The sequence below is a fragment of the Pan troglodytes genome, chromosome 12, assembly GCF_028858775.2.
Source record: "Pan troglodytes isolate AG18354 chromosome 12, NHGRI_mPanTro3-v2.0_pri, whole genome shotgun sequence".
NCBI lineage: Eukaryota > Metazoa > Chordata > Mammalia > Primates > Hominidae > Pan > Pan troglodytes.
Window position 1 is genome coordinate 78,594,041 of NC_072410.2, and position 13,718 is coordinate 78,607,758.

The following is a 13,718-nucleotide window of genomic DNA, read 5'->3' on the forward strand; positions in this document are numbered from 1 at the left end:
TACTCCTTTTTATAACACTAGTGCTCAGTGTTAAAAATTAAAATTTAAAAATAATAAAATGAATTTTAAACACTTTCTTAAGAATAAAAATGTCATTTTGAGAATAATCTAGTTATACAGCAATAATTAATATGAATTCCTTTGTCAGAATTTAAATAACAGCTAACATGTTTTTGAGTGCTTACTGTATGCCAGGCACTATACCAAGCATATGCTGTTTCACCCAATTTTTACAACCCTATAGAGTGAGCACTATTCATAATTCACCATTTTAGAGATGAGAAAACTGCGGCTAAGAAAAGCTGATGAGAAAATTTAGACTGGGGACAGTTCAGCATAACATCTAATTGATTGGCACACAGTTACATTGTTGGTGAATCACAGCGAGAATTTGAAGGCAAGGGTTTTAATTCCAGAGTCCACATTCTTGACCACCATGCTGCAATTATTCTCTATTACTTAGAGAAAACAGAGAGGATTAATGTCATGATTGAAACTACCTGGCATCAATGTCACAGCTTCCAGAAAAGCTCAGCTCATCCTGTGTTGAGAGAAATATAATTAAAAACAAAATCTTCTCCCAACCCAGAAAACCCCTCCGTAAAGGTAGAAGAGAAAGACAATGATTTTATTATTGAATAAGCATTAAACCAGAATGTGATGCACAATATAGGAAACCTACTAAAGGGTTTGCAAAGTTAGAAAGGAATTTGACTCTTTTTATAGCTAAGTGGATACAAACTCTCTTAGTCTGTTCTCTGCTGCAGTAATAGAATATCAGAGACTGGATAATTGGAAAGTAAAGACATTTCTTTCTCACAGTTCTGGAGGCCAGAAAACCCAAGAACATGGTACTGGGATCTGGCAAGGGCCTTTGTGCTGCGTTATCTCACCAGGGAAGGTAGAAGGGCAAGCAAGCACGAGAGACAGAGAGGGAATGGGAGCCAAACTTTATCCTTTCATTAGGAACACACTCCTGCAATAATGCATCAATCCACTAATGAAGGAAGGCAGAGCCCACATGATCCAACCACCTCTTAAAGGTCTCTCGTCCTAATACTGTCACAATGGCTATTAAGTTTCAACATGAGTTTTGGAGGAAACATTCGAACCATAGCCCAATCCATGCAAACTGTTAGATAGGTTTTGCAATTTGGAATCAGGTGACAATGTAGGCAGGTCCATCATTTCCCACAAAACTGAAAGATGGGAGTGGCATCAGGTGGTGCGTTATCTTCTTAAATGATAACATTTCAAAGCGATGACTCCCAAGTCCTTGAGGAAACATTCCTGAGTTGTGAGACTGGCCAGTGGCTTATTTAGCCATTAAAATAATTTACATACTTTTGACAAGGACAGAGAAATAAACTCCAAAAGAAAAGGAAGAAGTGAGAGAAAATACTCTTCCCTTATTTTTCTACCGAAGGAAATTTTGCATTTGCCCTTACATTTCATCTAGCATTAAAGATCAGTCAATATTCTCAGACTTACTTCATACACTATTTTTTCCCTGTATTTATTTATATCTAATTTTATGTTGCTTTGTAAATTTTTGCAAGTCATTTTCTTGGACTGATATAAACTCTATTTATATAAACTTGTAATTCCTTTGCCAAGAAGAAGGACGTAGAAAATCTTATGAAATGATTACAGCTTTCAGCTCCAAGAACTTAGGAGCAAAATGTGAAGTTGTTGGAGTTCAATCCATTGCCAAACAGACCAGAGTCAGGCAAGAGAAAGGGTCTGGGGCCCAAAGACAACACATGAGTCTGCCTTTTGGAAGTTATGAGCAATTCTGTCCCAAAGAATTTGTGAGCAGAGAATATATTTAAGTCTACCTTAGTAGTAGTTCCCAGGTAAGTTAGATAGATAAACCTTTAAATACAGTTTAGAAAATTCCTACTCAACTATTTTTTTTTATACTCAACTCATGGGGCTCAGGACACAACAGCCCAACAAACGTAGAAGACCAGAATATGCCACCCCAAAATATGTCTCTTTAGCATATTGATTATTTTGAGAAACTATAGACATAGTTATCCTTTTGTAAGAGAAATTTACATCTGTAAAGGAAATCTCCATTTGTAAGACTGTCTTCTCTGCACCAGGAAGAAAAGGGTGACTAAATCATAAGAGACTCTTGAACAATGGAGAAGGTATGGATTTAAATCTGCATAATAAATACTACCTTTGTTTAATGTACTTTTCCTGGCCATCTCATTTTTCCCTTCTTTCTTTGTTTCAGAAAAAGGTAATATTTAAGCCTGAAGTTTAAACTTTCTTTGAGATCCACTCTGAAGATTTATTAATTTCTTGGGGTTTGTGCTGCGTTCTGCCCCTGGCTCCCACCATGTATCCATGAGGCATGCATGTTAATAAACTTCTGTTTGATTTTCTCTTGGTAATCTGTCTTTTGTTAAAGGGACTCCCTGTTAATAATTATGAAAGGTAGAAAGAAAATTATTTTTTCTCCCCTACACAGCTTTGGCTCACACCTGTAATCCCAGCACTTTGGGAGGCTGAGGCAGGAGGATTGCTTGAGGCCAGAAGTTCAAGACTAGCCTGGAACAGAGGGAGATACCACCTCTACAAACAATAAAAACAAAAAAATTAGCCAAGCATGGTGGTGCTTGCCTGTATTTGCGGGGCTGAGAGAGGAGGATCATTTGAGTTCAGGAGTTCGAGGCTGCAGTGAGGTACGATCACACCACTGCACTCCAGCCTGGGTGACAGAGCAAGGTCCTGTCTGTTTGTTTTGTTTTGTTTGTTTGTTTGTTTAAGTCATTTACAAAGCTAACTGATATATAATGAAAGAAGTAAAATTAGGAGGCTGAAGGAAATAAAAATATTTTCCCCCCAAATATATTTTGAAATGGCTGCTGCCAAGCCATCTAACTAAGGTAGCCCTCTGAAACTACTTTTCACTGGGAAAATTTGCATCTCTAGAGAGTCTCCATTATTCATCCAGGCCCTCCTTTCTAGGCCTTTCCCAGATCTAGGAGAGATTAACTGAGAATCTGACACCTTTCAAAATCTGGGGAAAAAAAAAAAAAAAGATTTACCATCTATTGTCTCTGAGGGCTGCTACCTAGAATGCTTCATCTTTATAACAAGACCAACTCGCTGGGCATGGTGGCTCACGCCTGTAATCCCAGCACTTTGGGAGGCCGAGGCAGGCAGATCACGAGGTCAGGAGATCAAGACCATCCTGGCTAACATGGTGAAACCCTGTCTCTACTAAAAACACAAAAAAATTAGCCAGGTGTGGTCACGGGCACCCGTAGTCCCAGCCACTCGGGAGGCTGAGGCGGGAGAATGGTGTGAGCCCGAGAGGCGGAGCTTGCAGTGAGCCAAGATCGTGCCACTGCACTCCAGCCTGGGTGACAGAGCGAAACTCTGTCTCAAAACAACAACAACAACAACAACAAAAAAAAAACAAGACCAACTTTACTAGCCAAGCCTCTTCCTTTCACCCTCCCATTACCTATCTTGCCACTAAAACCTGTTTTTGGCCACACTCTGAGTCCACATTCTTTCTGTAACTTGAAGATGGTATATGAGCTTCTGTACCTCATTAGCAGGTTGGGTCTTCACTGGGAAGGTTTCTATGTATGTATATACATGTTAAATAAATTTGTGTGCTTTTTCTCCTGTTAATCAGTCTGCCTCATGTTGTTGGCAGTGGCAAATCCATACAGGTCTGCAGCAACCTCAATTCTTGCCTCCTCAGAAGAAATAATTTGTCCAAAGGGCATAAGGCAAAGTGAGAGACTGAGGCAAGTTTTAGAGCAGGAGTGAAAGTTTATTAAAAAGTTTTAGAGCAGGAACAAAAGGAGTTAAGTACACTTGGAAGAGGGCCAAGCAGGTGACTTGAGAGATTCAGCTGAGCTGTTTGATTTTTTTTTTTTTTTTTTGAGATGGAGTCTTGCTCTGTTGCCCAGGCTGGACTGCAGTGGCACCATCTCGGCTCACTGCAACCTCTAGCTCCTCGGTTCAAGTGATTCTCCTGCCTTAGCTTCCTGAACAGCTGGATTACAGGTGCCTGCCACCACGTGTGGTTAATTTTTGTATTTTTAGTAGAGATAGGGTTTCACTATGTTGGCCAGGCTGGTCTCAAACTCCTGACCTCAAGTGATTCACTTGCCTTGGCCTCCCAAAGTGCTGGGATTACAGGCATGAACCACTGCACCTGGCCACTTTTTGACCTCTGACTTGGGTTTTATACATTGGCATGCTTCCGAGGTCTTACATCTCTTTGCCCCTTATTCTTCCCTTGGGGTGGGCTGTCTGCATGTGCAGTGTGTTTACTGAAATTGCGTGCAATGCTCATTTGAGGCATTTTTCCCTCACCGGTCAAGTGTTCCTAGAGGAATGTCATACAGTAGTTAAACTCCACCATTTTGCCTCAGTGCGCATGCTTGAGCCCATTTGCCCAGCTCCCGAGATCTTATCGGGAAGTTGCTGATCACCAGTTTCAGGTATTTTCTATCTATTGGGAGACTGCCTTTCCCTGGGACTAGCTGCAACCAATTATTATTTCAGAGAGACAGCTTAACAACCACCTGACCATCACCTGATGGTCACCTGACATTCCTGGGTAGGGGTCAGGGAGGCTCTCTACTGCCCTACTCCTCTCTGCCTAACTACCTACTTAACATGTCTGTTATTTTTCAATGAAACTTTAGAGGGCTATGACCTAGGACAAAGACTTGAGATAGTGAATAAGAATAACCTTATAAGTTAACCTTAGAGTCTGATTTTAGATTGCAGTTTTAGGGGTCTCCTTTGAAGAGTTAAAATGCAAATATTACTAGCAAGGAACTCACTTTAAGTCCTTATCAATTAAGTGTTCCATAACTTCTTCCTATCAATTAATAATATTAGCAGAGAAGAAAGGTCTCCACGTGACAGGGACTGGGAGGAAATTACAGTAAATTCAATTCTGGAGGAAAAATAGCCGTACTAAAGGAGTATAGACTGCCTGCCAAAGATAGGTTTCAGTTACCTCTGTTTTGTTGAAGGCCTAACCTAAGAGAGGATGGACTAAACCAGATGATATTTCCAAAGTTAGCTCAAGGCCAAATTTTGTGATAATGAAGCTCATTTTCTGCCCCTCTCATAACCCCATGTTGATTTTATGCCTCTCTTCAAAGCCTCTAGAGCCCTCAAACTGCTCCTTCTAGGCCTGCTATCCTGGCTGACTCAAGATGATGCTCTACTGTAGTGCTATGCAAGACCTGCATTCTCCTACTTCTCATCTTCATACTTTTTTTTTTTCCCTCACATCACAACTTACCTGTCTATTTACTCAGGGATCTGATAAATCAGGAGCTCAAGGAAGCGTCATTTTTTTATCTTTGGCATGTGACATAGGATGGCTGTACAAGGGTGATTTTTTTTTTTTTTTTTGAGATGGAGTCTTGCTCTGTTGCCCAGGCTGTATAGTGCAAGGGCACAATCTTGGCTCACTGCAAGCTCTGCCTCCTCTGTTCAAGCGATTCTCCTGCCTCAGTCTCCCAAGTAGTTGGGATTACAGGCGCATGCCACCATGCCTGCCTAATTTTTGTATTTTTAGTAGAGATGGGGTTTCACCATGTTGGCCAAGCTGATCTTGAACTCCTGACCTCAAGTGATCCTCCTACCTCAGCCTCCCAAAGTGCTGGGGTTACAGGTGTGAGCCACAGTACCCCGCCCAAAGGTGATTTTTAAGTGAATGCTGGTCTCAAACTCCTGGCTTCAAGCAATCCTCTTGCCTTGGCTTCCTGAAGTGCTGGGATTACAGGCATGAGCCACCATGCCTGGCCCAGTGTTTCTCTATTGATAGCCAATAATTTGGAGGGAGATATTTTGGAGGGAGGATGGGTCTTCTATTCCTCCTGTCTCCTTTTAGGAGAACTTCCATTTGTGCATAAGATTATCTGATTGGGACTAGAGATAACTTTTCCTGGTCACTGCCTGAATGTGGATATAGAAGTAGAAAAAACTTTTCCTCTGAACTCTTGGGTTCCTTACTTGGAATATGCAAATTAAACTGACAAAAGCAGATTAACAGTAGAAAAGGCCTACAAATTTTATTTTATGTGCAAGAGGAGTCACAGCAAAGAAGTGAAAACCCAAACAGGTGATTAGACCTGGGGGCTTATATACCATTTTAACAAAGGGCAATAAATTGTGGACAAGTGACTAGACAAAGAAAAAGGGCATTTGGGTTATAGAGAGGTAAACTGTGGGAAGGTGACTAGGAAATGTGTGGTAGATAAGGATTTTTTAGTAAGGTTTGTTATGCAGATTCAAGTTGTCCCTGGTGATAAGAGCTGTCTCTGGAGTCATTCTCCTCTCCTTTATATGGGAGAGTGGGACACTTTTACAAATGAAAATTTAATGCCCTGCTTTTAGGCAGATAGGGGAAGGGCAAAGAGCGTCTCCTGTTTCTGCTATTTCTCAATTGTGTTGAGCTCAAGTAGTCCTTATGCCAAAGTGGCATATTGAGGTGGCATATTCTGATTCCCTTCAGTGGTCTTTAAAACAAAAGAGAGGTATTAAAGCCCCCTTCCCCTACCAAAGTTTCCCACACAGCAGCAGAATCAGGTAGAAAGTTTCATGAAATAATAAAGCAGGCATTGCTCTAGAAATCAGAGCACAGTCAAGTTCTCTCTGTAACCTGATTCCACCTTTCACTTTTAATTTAGCCATAATATTACTGTAAATTTACTAAAAGAAACTTAAATTATTATTCTGACTATGTGCTTGCTTATATTTAACCAGAATGTTACCCATAACACTCTTAGTAAAAGGAATTTAAATAGATAGGTTGAATATACGCCTATGTATACTTAACCAGAATTTGACCCATAATACTCAGTGTCGTGTCTCACAAAATGTCCTAGATATACTGCGATCTTATTTCTAATAGCTAAATAAGCTAATCCCCATAAAGCCACATGAGTACTCCACTGTAATGTAGCACAAGGAAGAATTAAGATGTTCTCAGTAGGCAACTGCAATAAGCTACATGCTGAGTCACTGAGCTGATCTATTTTTAATCCAATGAGCAAAACTTCTATTTGGTCTGACCTTAACTGAATGATACCTTGTAAAAACTATACCATTCCAAAAAATTAAGAAGATGTTCGTTTTCATGAGTCTCTGACAAAATAATTATGCTGCTTATTCAGTTAGACATAAATCTTTTATTTTAACTAGATATTGAATAAGTATTACCTTAATAAAGGCAGACAGGCAGCCAAGTTGTAAAAATAAAACAAAATGAACAAAGGCTTAGTAAAAAGAAATTTCTATTTTTCTTTGAGAATTTATCTATATAGTAATCATAATGGTAATATATTGCTCATGGCACAAATTGCATGCTTGTTTTACATATAGCTCGCTATCTGTACAGAAAAACAAAACTAAGGTCATCACATGATACTGCTTTTGATAGTGTCAAATTAGGTGAACCAATACTTTTGTTGCTGATGGAAAATATTCCATCAAAATTGTCAGACTCCTGATGGTATAGCCAGGAAAAACAACAACAACAACAACAACCCACTAGTATTTGTAAGCCCACTATCAAATAGGAAAAACAAAATCTTGTAACTGGCAATTGGGTAGCATTTGTTAGTGATTTCCTTTTTAATTTCCACAAGAAAAGAAATAATTTGATGTTAATTGTTTAAAGATGTTGAGAGAGGTGCTGGTGTCTGGTGTTAGTTAATTGTCTCTTGATAAGAAAATCATACACATGATACTTTTAGATCAGGGACAAAATCTCATTGTAAAATTGTGCAGGATAAGAGGACTTCAGTTTATCAAGTCTAAGAATTTTTGACCATGGAGTTGGAATCATTAATCGATATTTTTTAGATGAATTTCCTTTAAGGACTTCAACAAAGTAACATAGTTATTATGGATCTTCCAGGCAACAGACACATCTTCCTAGCAATAGCCTTTGAAGTATGGTTCTAGAGACCCCATTTCCACTTTCGGGTCATGCCTACCAGCAAAATCTTTTTTCCACTAATTTTCTTTCTTTCTTTTCTTTACTTTTTTTTTGTTTGTTTGTTTTGAGATGGAGTTCCGCTCTTTTGCTCAGGCTGGAGTGCAGTGGCGCGATTTCAGCTCACTGCAACCTCTGCCTCCTGGGTTCAAGCAATTCTCCTGCCTCAGCCTCCCAAGTAGCTGGAATTACAGGCGTGCCGTCACGCCAGGATAATTTTTGTATTTTTAGTAGAGACGGGGTTTCACCATGTTGGCCATGCTGGTCTTAAACTCCTGACCTCAGGTGACCCACCTGCCTCGGCCTCCCAAAGTGCTGGAATTATAGGCATGAGCCACCATGCCCAGCCCTCCCACAAATTTTCTAGAGTAAAGACTATTCTTAAAACTGTGGGCAATAATTTCTTAGAAAGTTAGAGGGTCCTAAGGTAGTTAAGACTAAAAATGGGAAATTCTACCTTTGGGGTGTCTTTCATCTTCCAAAATTCACAATGCATATATGTGTATATAAACTACAAAATGTAAGAACACAACATTAGAAACTGGACATTGAAAATGACATTCATCTTTCATTGTAGATATTGGAAGTTGCCTACCCTCATCTACTCTTCTCTTCCTTCTTCCTAATGAAAACTCAATTTGTTCAGATTGGCAGAGTACCCAATTAAAAATATTTACCTCCCTGGTCGCCTTTGCAGCTAGTAGTGGCCATGCAACCCAGTTCCAGCAGATAAAATGTAAGTGGATGTCTATTGCATGGAGTTTCCAGAGAAGCTACTGTTTTCCTGATTCAAAGAGAGTTCCAGAGAATCTATTATTTTCTGGGGTCAGAAAACCTGGCTTACTTCTATTGTCCTTCCCATTTTTCTTTTGCCATTCATCCCACCTAAAACACAAATTTGATATGTGGAGGTAGAGCATCCATCTTGCAACCATGAGGGTAAAATCACAAAGAAAGAGACAGTAGGATAGAATGAAAGAAGTCTGCAGACATCCTTGAACCACTGCACCAGCCATGCCTGCTCCTAGGATTGCCAGATAAAATGCATGTTGCCCAGTTAAACTTGTATGTGCAACATACTTACACTAAAAAATTATTTGTTGTTTATCTGAAATTCAAATTTAACTGGGTTCACTGCTTTCTATTTCCTAAAGCTGGCTACCCTGTCTGCCTCTAGACATCTTGTAATTTGAAAACACTAAAACCTTATTTGGTTAGGATTACCAGTGTCGTCAAATTTATAATAGATGCAGCTAAAGTCAACCTCTCACTGATACATTTTTTGTTTTGTTTTTCTATTTGGTTTTTTTTTGAGACAGAGTCTCGCTCTGTTGCCCAGGCGGGAGTGGAGTGGCACCATCTCGGCTCACTGCAACCTCCGCCTCCCGGGTTCAAGCAATTCTCTGCCTCAGCCTCCCAAGTAGCTGGGATTACAGGCACCTACCACCATGCCCGGCTAATTTTTTTTTTTTTTTTTGTATTTTTAGTAGAGACGGGGTTTCACCATCTTGGCCAGGCTGGCCTTGAACTCCTGACCTCAAGTGATCTGCCCACCTTGGCCTCCCAAAGTGCTGGGATTACAGGCGTGAGCCACCGCACCCGGCCTCTCTCTGTTTTTTTAGATGGGGTCTCACTCTGTCGCCCAGGCTGGAGTGCAGTGGCATGATCATGGCTCATTGCAGCCTTGACCTCTTGGACTCAAGCAATCCTCCCACTTCAGCCTCCTGAGTAGCTGTTACTACAGGTATGTGCCATGGCACCAGGCTAATTTTTTGTAGACAGGTCTTCACCATGTTGCCCAGGTTGGTCTTGAACTCTGGACTCAAGCTAACCGCCTGCCTTGGCCTCCCAAAATGCCTGGATTACAGGCATGAGCCACTGTGCCCAGCTGATACGTTTTTCTAGTTGCTGCTTATTGAAACGGAATCTCCATTTCCCGGGTTCAAGCAATTATCCTGTCTCAGCCTCCCAAGGAGTAGCTGAGACTACAGGCACCCACTACCACACCCAGCTAATTTTGTATTTAATAAAGATAGGGTTTCACCATGTTGGTCAGGCTGGTCTCAAACTCCTGACCTCAGGTGGTCACAGCACCCGGCCGCTGATACACTTTTTAAAAAGAGTTATTTGTTTTAAATTAATTTAGACTTTTCCTTAAAGTCATGGCTTTTAGATAAGCTATTTGGAATTATAAGCTATGTACATCTCCTGACTTAGAAAATGCAATCCAGATATATCTTTGAATGACTGGGTAATTGTTCTACCAGCAGTTGGCTCTTGAAACTTAATAGCATTAGTAAATAGAATTCAAATTTGTTTGTCCATATGCTTCACCAATAAGGGCACAAAGATTTAAGGCAGTAATCTAAACACCAGAAAGCTATACAAATGAAGTATAAATAAATTAGTAAATTCAAAGGCAAATATTATTCGTGGAATAATTGACATATTTCTAGATTTACTTATATTCTTTTACTGTACTTATGATATCAAATGACTAAATTGTTGAGGGCAAATTGATGAATTCAACTGAATTACTGACTACTGTACTTATCGTTATGCAGAAGAAAGTTTGAAGCATAAAGAAATGGAAAATAGCACGGTTTTTGCCCTCAAAGGGTTAGAATCTTTTGAAGAGGATAAAACTTGTACTACAAGTCAAATAAAGATGAAACATTGAGGAATAATATAAAAGATAAATTTTAGTTAAAATGGAATATACTTGAATACCAAAATATATGATGCATACAATGGACTCTGTTAGGACAGGAAAAGTTATCGGAAATTTCATGGAGGAGGTGCAGTTTGTGATGGGTCTTGAGATTTTCCTGATTCGTGTCTGAGACATCTATATAGCATCTCTGATTTAGGGTCAAGGCTCCACTTGAGTAACAAATGCTCCGGGGATGGCATCACCTCATCTGAATGCTGTCCCCTGAAGTTGTGCAAGGCAGAGCCCTGTCAATCATTCTCTATCATACCAGGGCTTGGAAGTGCAGGTTCTGATCTGCCTAAAAGCAGTTTATGGAATGCAATAAATAAAAAGCAGCAATAAACCTGTCATTTTCGTGAGTATCCCAGCTGCATACTCTGTTCTCTTAGTCTCCAGTTTTAAATAGTTCCCCAAATTTCATGTACCAGCTACAGGTTTAAGCTCTCTCCTGTTGCTATTTATAGCACGTTGCTCATGTAAAATAAGTCTCCTCATTCATAAAATGAGGATGGTAATAAACCTTGTCTTACTTTCCTAAAAATAGTTTCCTATCTGCAAAATGGGGCTAATAATACCTGCCCTATTGATTTCACAAGGCTGTTTTGAGCGTCAGATGGGATTGTGTAAAAGTAAGTTGAAACTCAAAGTATGATACATCAGAGGTATTACCGTAATTCTGACTAGCATTGCAACCCAGGCATTTGTGAGAAAAGCGCTATTGCTGTCCTTTATATCTTTGAACATGAATGGGTATTATACTTACTAGCCCAGTGGACATACCAAAATATTTGTGCTGTATTTTGTCTACTATTTTTATGGACAGCTATTTTAAGACGAGTTGACAAAAGCCTATGCCACTGGTATGACAACATTTATAAGACCATCCATAAGCGGTTTGGTGTTGAAAGTGAGAAGGTGATGTTCATTTTTCCTCTCTTATTCTGCTCAGCTTTTCTGCAGTTTCCTATTTCTTTCCACAAAGGGTGACATTGTTCAGAGCAGAATTGTAGATAGAGGACTTGTAGATACTTTCTTTTCACCTCTTAGGCTGACTCCAGTTTGAATGCATTTGGTAAGATCATTGTCATTTTCACCGCAGGAGTGAAAAAAGGGCATTGTATTACTATTCTGGGGGAGGAAATGTACTCTACTACAGGAATTAGAAACCTGTGTTCTCGTCGGAACACAGTGGCTCACACCTGTAATCCCAGCACTTTGGGAGGCCGAGGTGGGTGGGTCACCTGAGATCAGGAGTTCAAGACCAGCCTGGCCAACATGGCAAAACCTTGTCTCTACTAAAAATTCAAAAATTATCTGGACGTGGTGACACATGCCTGTAGTCCCAGCTACTCAGTTACTCAGTAGGCTAAGTCAGGAGAATCACTTGAACGCAGGAGGTGGTGGTTGCAGTGAGCCAAGATCGCACCACTGCACTCCAGCTTGGGCGACAGAGGGAGACTATGTCTCAAAAAAAAAAAGAGAAACCTGGGTTCTTTTCCCAGGTTTTTGTGACTTTGGGTCAGTCCCCTCATCTCTCTGGGGATCAGTCTTCCCATCTATAAAATGATTTCTCCCTAGGCGCGGTGACTTACGCCTGTAATCCCAGCACTTTGGGAGTCCAAGACGGGTGGATCATGAGGTCGGGAGCTTGAGACCAGCCTGGCCAACATGGTGAAATCCCATCTCTACTAAAAATACAAAAATTAGCTGGGCATGGTGGCGTGCGCATGTAGTCCCAGCTACTTGGGAGGCTGAGGCAGAATTGCTTGAACCTGGGAGGCAGAGGTTGCAGTGAGCCATGATAGCGCCACTGCACTCCAGCCTGGCAACAGAGCAAGACTCGGTCTCAAAAAAAAAAAAAAAAGGAAAGAAAAAAGTTTCTCTAAAAAAAGCTTATTGCTAATTTTTTCTATACTGTATTTAGTTTTAACAGCTTTATTGAGATATGAGTCACATTCCATACAATTAACCCATTTAAAGTGTACAATGCAATGTTTTTTTTTATGTGTGCAACCATCTTTTAGATTGTTTAGAACATTTTAATCACCTCAAGAAGAAATCACATATCCCTTTGGCTAGCACATTCTCCCGCATGCCCCACGCCACCCTACTCCGAAGTAATCACCAATCTACTTTCTGTCTCTACAGATTTCCCTATTTTGGGCTTTCATATGAGTCAAACTGTATTAGTATGTGCTCTGTGACTGACTTCTTTCAGGCAACGTAATGTTTTCAAGGTTCATCCATGTTGTAGCATATATTAGTACTTCATTCTTTTTGTGGCTAAATAATAGGTCATTGAATGGATATACCAAATTTTGTTCATTCATTTGTCTGTTGATGAACATTTTGGTTATTTTCACATTTTTATTATTATGAATAATGCTACCATAAACATTTGTATACAAGTTTTTGTGCGAACGTATGTTTTCCTGTCTTTTGGGTATGTACCTGGGTATGGAATTGCTGGATCATATGGTAACTCTATTTTTTTTTTTTTTTTTTTGAGATGGAGTCTTGGTCTGTTGCCCAGGCTGGAATGCAGTGGCATGACTCGGCTCACTGCAACCTCTGCCTCAGCTTCAAGTGATTCTCCTGCCTCAGCCTCCTGAGTAGCTGGGATTATAAGCGTGTGCCACCATGTCTGGCTAATTTTTGTGTTTTTAGTAGAGATGGGGTTTTACCATATTGGCCAGGCTGGTCTCAAACTCCTGGTCTCAAGCAATCCTCTCACCTCGACCTCCCAAAATGCTGGGATTACAGCCATGAGCCACTGCAACCAGCCAGTAACTATGTTTAATTGTTTACGGAACTGCCAAATTGTTTTCCAAAGTAGCTGGACTATTATGTATTCTCACCAGCAGTGTATGAGGATTATAATTTCACCACATCCTCACCAATACTTATTGTTGTCTGACTTCATAATTTCTAGCCATCCTAGTGGGTAGGAAGTGGTATCTCACTGTGATTTTGATTTGCATTTCCCTCGTGATTAGTGATGTTGAG